A 7,658-nucleotide genomic window follows, 5' to 3' on the forward strand; every position below is an offset into this window, starting at 1 on the left:
TCTTACTTGGAGTTCACTGAGCTTCTTGGATGCTGATATTTATGTCTTTCATCAAATTTGGGAAATTTCCAGCCATTATTTCCTTAAATATTCTTTCTTCCCTTTTCTCTCTCCCCCTTGGCCTTCTGGACCCCTTTGATGCATATGTTGATTCTCTTGTTGTTGTCCTACAAGACATCATTTTTTTCCCCTATTCCTCAGACCTGATAATTTCTATTGATTTATCTTCAAGTTCATTGATTCTTTTTTCTGCCTACTCAGATCTGCCTTTGAATCCCTCTAGTTACATTTTCATTTCAGTTATTGTACTTTTCAGCTCCAGAATTTCTTCATGGTTTCTTTTCAAGTTTTCTGTCTCTTTGTTGAAATTTCCATTTATTCAACACTATGTTTTCTTGACTTTCTCCACATCTTCCTTTAGTTCTTTGAGCATTTTATCTTCCATTAGGTCTTTTTCAGAGATAGTTTCTGTTGATCAATTTTTTTTTGGAATGGGCTATACTTTGCTGTGTCTTTATATGTCTTGTGATTTTTTTTTTTTTGGTTGAACATTGGACATATGAATCTAATAATGTGGTTAACTCTGGAAATCAGATTCTTTCCCTTCCTCAGGGTCTTTTTTTTTTTTTTTATTGTTGTTAGCTTTCTCTGCACTGAGTATCAGCCTGAGATACAAACTTAAAGTTTTCTCAGATCTTTTCTCAGCCTTTCCCTGGGCATACATTGTCACTTTCCAGTTTTCCCCAAATATGCAGTTGTTTTTAAATGTGCTAGTTGTCAGTGTCTGGCTCCTGAAAGGGGAAAAAAGTGAAAAATTAAGGCAGGAAGGGCACTAGCCTTTTAAGTCCCCTTGACAAAATTTCATCCACAGAGGGAGCACCTTGCAACAACTGGGGGAGTTGCACAAACAGAGCCTCCTGCCTCTTTATCTGCACCTCTCTGACCAGAAGCAGCAGTTAGCTATCAGAGCATAGATTGCTGATATTTATAAGATGGTGTCTTTTTTGCCTGGCCCAGCTCCCCCAAGCTGTGTGCAACCTGCTCCAAGAACATGTGCACAGCTGCCTGTCATGTGGCTAGGGACAGGGAATGGATAGTTGCTACTGTGATAGTAGCTGAAATTGACCAAAATTAACCATAATTTACCATCCAAGTCTTTCCCTGGAAGTTGAAGGCCTTCAACAGACTCCAAAACAGCTACACGATTCTGCCAGTGCAGATGTTGTCTAGGAGAGGAGCCAGATTTCTGGTGCTTTCTATGCTACCATCTTCCTAGAATCCCTCCAATAATCTTCACTTTTTTAACATTAACATTTGATTAACTTAAACTGAAGAGTCTAAATTCCACGAACAATTTCACATACAACTATAGCCCACTGAATGTTTTAAATATTTTAAATTACATATCTAAATCTCAAATATCTGGTTTTCTTTTGGAGTGCTTAGCTGCATGACTGGATAAGCGTATTGACACTAACAAGAAAAAACTTCCTAAATACTTAAATGGTTTTTGTAAGTCTAATAAATGTTTAGCCATAGTGAATCATAAGTTCCCTCAAACATGGTAATTCTGTTTATAGTAACGCCTTTTACATGCTTGAACTTAGAATCACTAATCGAAAATCAGTACACATTTTTTTTATTTCAGATTTTTATTATCACCTACAAATTGTATTTTCTCCTCTGATTTTTTCCATTTATTTGTTTGTTTGTTTTTTACTTATTTATTTTGAAGTATAATTGACATACAACATTATTAGGTATTTCAGGTGTACAACATAGGATTCAACCTTTGTATATATTATGGAATGATCACTTCAATAAATCTTACCATCTGTCGCCATACAAAATTAATACAATATTGTTCATTATATTTCTTATGTTTTATATCATGTCCCAACGACTTAGTTTAAAACTGAAAGTTTGTACTTCTTGGCCCCCTTCACCCATTTTGTTTTCCCCCCCAACCCTCTCCCGACTGGCCACCACCCATCTATTCTCTGTAACAATGAGTCTGGGTTTTGTTTTGTTCTGTTAGCTTTGTTTTTTAGATTCTACATATCAATTCCACGTTTTTAATAAAATAATGAGGCTAATCTTATAACACTACTATGTTAAATTCTTTTAAGCATTACCAAAGCTTTAAAAAAAATTTTTTTTAAATGTTTTTATTTATTTTTGAGACAGAGAGAGACAGAGCATGAGCAGGGGAGGGGCAGAGAAAGAGGGAGACATAGAATCGGAAGCAGGCTCCAGGCTCTGAGCTATCAGCACAGAGCCTGATGCGGGGCTCGAACTCATAGACTGTGAGATCATGACCTGAGCCGAGGTTGGACGCTCAACCGACTGAGCCACCCAGGTGCCCCAAGCATTACCAAAGCTTTAAATACAAAATATACATAGATTTTTCCCAATGATTCAAACTTATTTGAAACTTAGCATGAGTTTGATTTGCTGCATCACTTTTGATTTTTAAGAAAAATTTTTTTAATGTTTATTTATTTTTGAGAGAGAGAGAGAGAGAGACAGAACATGAGTTAGGGAGGGGCAGAGAGAGAGGGAGACGCAGAATCCAAAGCAGGCTCCAGGCTCTCAGCTGTCAGCACAGAGCCCGAAGTGGGGTTCGAACTCTCGAGCTGTGAGATGGTGACCTGAGCCAAAGTCCACTGCCCAACTGACTGAGCCACCCAGGCGCCCCACTTTTGATTTGTATCAGTGAAGGTTTGTCCTGAGAAGAAAAACCACTATGGGTGACATGGAATAAGGAACTGGTGATGGATCTATGGATGTCTGTTACCTCTGCATCTGTGGTGGGCCTGAAATCGTCACAGGTCAGTGGGGAAGAAATACTGGATGTGAAGTTGGGGAGGGCAAGGGCCAAGTGGAATCTGTATCTGTCCCTCACCACCCCAACCCTGATGGTCTGGGATGTCTGCACAGGGACCTGGTGATGCATACATGGAGTTAGAGCCTGAAGGAAGTTAGATGGAAGAGATCTGACAGGAGCTGGAGGCCCTGTGGGACTGGCTGCTACCCATGCCCACAAAGTGAACCAGAAGAGTAGCAATGAGATACAAAAGCTGCAGCAGTCCTAGCACTCCAAGCTGACCTTTACAGCATCATGGCTGCTGCTTCAATTCTGCCTTTCTGCCTTTCCGACCTCACGCACGGTTGTCTTGTGGCCAATTCTAACCTTGAGTCATCCAAAACATATGGCTTCATCATAGCTAAGCTGACATAGTACAAAGCCACCTTGTTAGTTCCAAACCTTCTTGGAGTTCAAAGGACATCTCTCCACTTAAAGCAGCAGTTTTCCTATCTCCCGTGGATGATGTATGACCATGATCTGTGATTACTATCTCAAGATGGCTAAGTTGTCTATTTGCCAGAGACTTGAGGTTAGGATGCCAGACCTAGGGCTTGCAAACGATCTAGGTGAGTCTTCTCGACTTAAATGTTTTCAACTCCATTTATAAATGTAATATTTTTGATTTTGTCTAAGCTCATACTCTTCAGATGGGCTTAGATTTGCTTCCTGTCTTCTGTATCCAAACTGCACCCTCACTAGAGTACATGGCAGTGTGGGATCCCCACTCAAGCTGCAGCTACTCTTGGTAATTTTTCCCTTTGGCCTAAGTAAATATTGATCCTTTCCTTATTCTTGTCTGAGTGGGTCACTACTATAGAGATGTTTGAATGACATCCCATCTGCATAACCTACAGGGCTGGGTTCATAACCTGGAAATCATACTAAGGACTTCAAGCACTGGGTTCAGATCCTTCGGAGCCCCAGGAGTGACTCCAGGCAGGGCATGGAGAGCAGAAGTGTGTGCACTATGTATATCCAGGACCAAGATCTTCATCGGGGTCACCTCTAGGGAAGGGACTGAAGTCAGCAAGAACCACACAGACTTTGCATTAAAAAGAACAACAAGGACCCCTGCAGGACACTGGGTGTGGGTAGAAGGGCTTTATGGACCAACTGTATAACCAGGAGCTCAAGTTTTGGCTCAGTGCCTGGGGAACTGCTCTTGAGTCCTACTGAGCCGAGAAAAGATGCTTGTTGCCCCATCTGTCTGGGCTTTGAGTGCCACCTTGTGGTGGAATAGTGATTCTGATCTTCAGAGGGTCCCATGCCCTCACAGGAACCCAATCTTCTGGCCCCAAGGCCATTACTATTAAAACACAAGGGCGGAGGTGTCAGTCATTTGACATCTCCCCCAAAGCTTTTCTGTGTCTGCGGTGCAGGCTGGGTTTCAGTGAGTCCTAGGGATTTGGGGAAGCCCCTAAGTGAAGTCAACTGATAAGAGGGGGAGGGACTTAGTTCCAAAGACTCCAGTCTGTAGTTGTTAAGGATTCTGTCTTTAATAAAATTCCAAAGAATGTGCCAGAGTATTATGTGATCTTAAAAGCCCCTGTACTTTCCAGCCTATTTTAGCCCAGGCTGCAGACCAGTGGCTCTTAGCTCTTTTGGGGTCAAGGGGGCTCCTCTGAGGATCTGAAGAGAGAGGTGGATCTTCCTTCAGAAAATGCACAAGCATACAATATTGTGAATAGAATTTCAGGGAGTCAGTGAACCCTTTGGGATCCAGGAATGCCTACGGTTTGTAAAACCTCTACTCTAGACGGCTGCCTCTGTTAATATTTCAGAGCCTTTATGCCCTCAAATGATGTGCTGTCCTTCAGAGATTAACAATGTCCACGTAAGGACGAGACATCTGGAGACAGAGAAAGGACATGGTAAAATTTCTTCTCACAAGAGAAGTAACATCATTAGCTTCAAGATGTATAAGGAGCTGTCTTGTGTTGAGAAACAGAGGTTCCTTTTGTGAAAATGTCTGAGAAAGACAAGTGACGGAAATAGATGATTTACATAATGAGGTAAAAGGCAAACCACTTTCTGGAAGGGTCTCCTAAGGCAATTCTTTTTTTTTTTTTTCCTTCTAATGTTTATTTAATTATTTTGAGAGGCTCCTGGGCGGCTCAGTCAGTTAAGTGTCCAACTTCGGCTCAGGTCATTATCTCCCAGTTCAGGGTTCAAGTCCTGCGTCGGGCTCTGTGGTGACAGCCCAGGGCCAGAAGCCCGCTATAGATTCTGTATCTCCCTCTCTCCCTGCCCTTCCCCTACTCTCTTCCTCTCTCTCTCAAAAAGAAATAAACATTAAAAAATTAATTATTTTGAGAGAGAGACAGAGACAGAGAGAGAGACAGAGAGAGAGAGAGAGAGAGAGAGGGACCACGTAGGGGAGGGGCAGAGAGAAAAGGAGAGAGAGCATCCTAAGCAGGCTCCACACTGTCAGCACGGAGCCCCACTTGGGACTTGAACTCATGAACCATGAGATCGTGACCTGAGCCAACATCAAGAGGGGGCTGCTTAACCGACTGAGCCACCCAGGTGCCCTGGAAAAGAGGATTTTAGAGTTGGCAGGAACTTCAGGCATCTGTTATTCGGATCCCTTTATTCTCAGACAAGCAACATGAGGACCAGAGATATAAAATGTCATTCATTCATTTGTTCATTCATTCAGGCTTATTAATCACTTCCTGTGTGTCAGGAATTGGACTTTGCATGAGGAATAAAAAAGGAAAAACACTGAGGATAATCTACTGGGGTAGAGAGGTATATAGGTAAATGGCCATAATCCAATAAGATTAATCATTTTAATGGAGGCTATTCAAAAAGCAGAGGAAGCTTACCAAAACAACAACAACAACAACAACAACAACAAATCCAATACATCGGCTACAGTAAGATGACTTTACAGAGGAGGTAGCTTTTGAATTTGCAACTCGATGGATGAATGGAGGTTTGCTAGATGGCCTAGCTGTGTTTGTTGCAAGCTTCAGCAATGGTATCCAGGTTGGTCAATGCAATATGGTGCCAGGCCAAGGGAGGAGGGAAGCCTAAAATCCAGCCTGCGCTCCACTGAGAGGAAGAGGCATCTTTTTTTATTTTGCACAAAGGCACAGTATGGGCCTCCAGTTCTGCGATGCAGGCAAAGGCATAGAAATGTAGAAGAGCAGGCGTGTCTTGAGAACGATTAGTTCTGCGAAGCATTGGCTCAGCATTGCTAGTGTAAAAGTAGAGAGTGAGAGGTGATGAGACCTGACAGGTAACGAGGGCTTTGTCCAGGACCATAGCTTGGAGTAGGACCGCTGGGAATGAGACCTGGGCGTCTTCCTTCCAGACCATTGACCTTTCTGCAGCACCAAATTGTCTCTGCTTAGACTGTGAGCTCTGGGCTGGGTGCTGGTGAGCACACAGTGAGGAAGACACACAGGCCTTGACTGCGGGGTTTGCAATCCGGGAAGAGGGCAAGATCTTTGAAGAATAGGAACAGTGAAATGTGATAAGGAGCAAACAGGAGAAGAAGGAGCACAGGATACAGACTCAGGACCCAGAAGCGCTTTGCCTCAGGCCACAGACCAGGCCCTGAGGAGGATTCAAGGTTGGGGCTGTCTGACTTCAAAGCCTTAAAAATGCCCACGCTCTTTAACTCAGCAACTCCAGTGCTAGGAATTTATCCTAAGGAAACAAATGAAGATGTGTTCAAGGTATAAGGATGTTCTGTGAGAATTTTTTTATAACAACAAAACATTAACAAAAGGACAAAATCTAAATGTCCAACAATAAGAGATTGGGTAAGTGTATTGTATTAAAAACGATAGGCTATCAGGGCCCCTGGGTGGCTCAGTCAGTTGAATGTCCAACTCTTGATTTCCGCTCAGGTCATGATCCCAGGGTCATGGGATCAAGTCTCGCATTGGGCTCACACTGAGCATGGAGACTGCTTAGGATTCTCTCTTTCTCCCTTTCTACCCTTCTCCCCTCCTCATGTGTGCTCTTTCTCTGTAATTTAAATATTAATAATAATAATTAATAGAATATAAAATAGCTATTAAAATGATGTTTTAAAAACTATATTAATAAGGAAAACGGCTCAGTACTTTATTGAATGAAATGAGCAGATTTAGCTACATACTGCATGATATTGTTTTTATGAAGGGACTGAGGAATTTATACCTGGTAGGGCATAGTAGTGAGTAACTTAAAGAGATGTGATGATGGGTGACTTTTATTTTATATATATTTTGCTAACCTGAATCTTCCGAGTTTTTCCTAAAATGAATAGGTCTTACTTATGCAATAACAACACATAAAGTTATAACAGAGTATTTTACAAAGAGTTTCGATCTCCTCCCTGGTAAGATGGGGGTATGTTAGGATTAGATACGATAAAGCATTTAACATTCAGCACAGGGCTTGGCATATAGTTAAGCGTCATTAAATGTTAACCACTACAGCATTAACTACCACTGCTACTCAAATTACTAGTCCTGTTATGGCAACAGAACTACCCCCACACCAAGACTATCACTACAACTACTGCTGCTGGTTCTGATTCAGGGCCAGGACTTGAAAGGACTGGCTGGAGCTGTGATTTTGGTTTTCAGGACGCAGTCCAAGTAAGAGGCTTTGCTTCAGTAGCAAATTTTGGATGCGAGGCAGAGTCAGAGACTAGAAAATGAAGTAGAGACTCGGTTCTCAGTCCAGCTCCCGGCCTTGGTGATGTCAAGTTCAGTGCCAGAGTGCTGGGTTGGAGCTGCAGGTGTGCTAGGTGAAGGCCTGGGCGTGGGAGGAGGGGCTGAGGAGGCTG

Source organism: Herpailurus yagouaroundi, unplaced genomic scaffold (genome assembly GCF_014898765.1).
Source record: "Herpailurus yagouaroundi ecotype Mexico unplaced genomic scaffold, PumYag 355, whole genome shotgun sequence".
In the NCBI taxonomy this organism is placed as follows: Eukaryota; Metazoa; Chordata; class Mammalia; order Carnivora; family Felidae; genus Herpailurus; species Herpailurus yagouaroundi.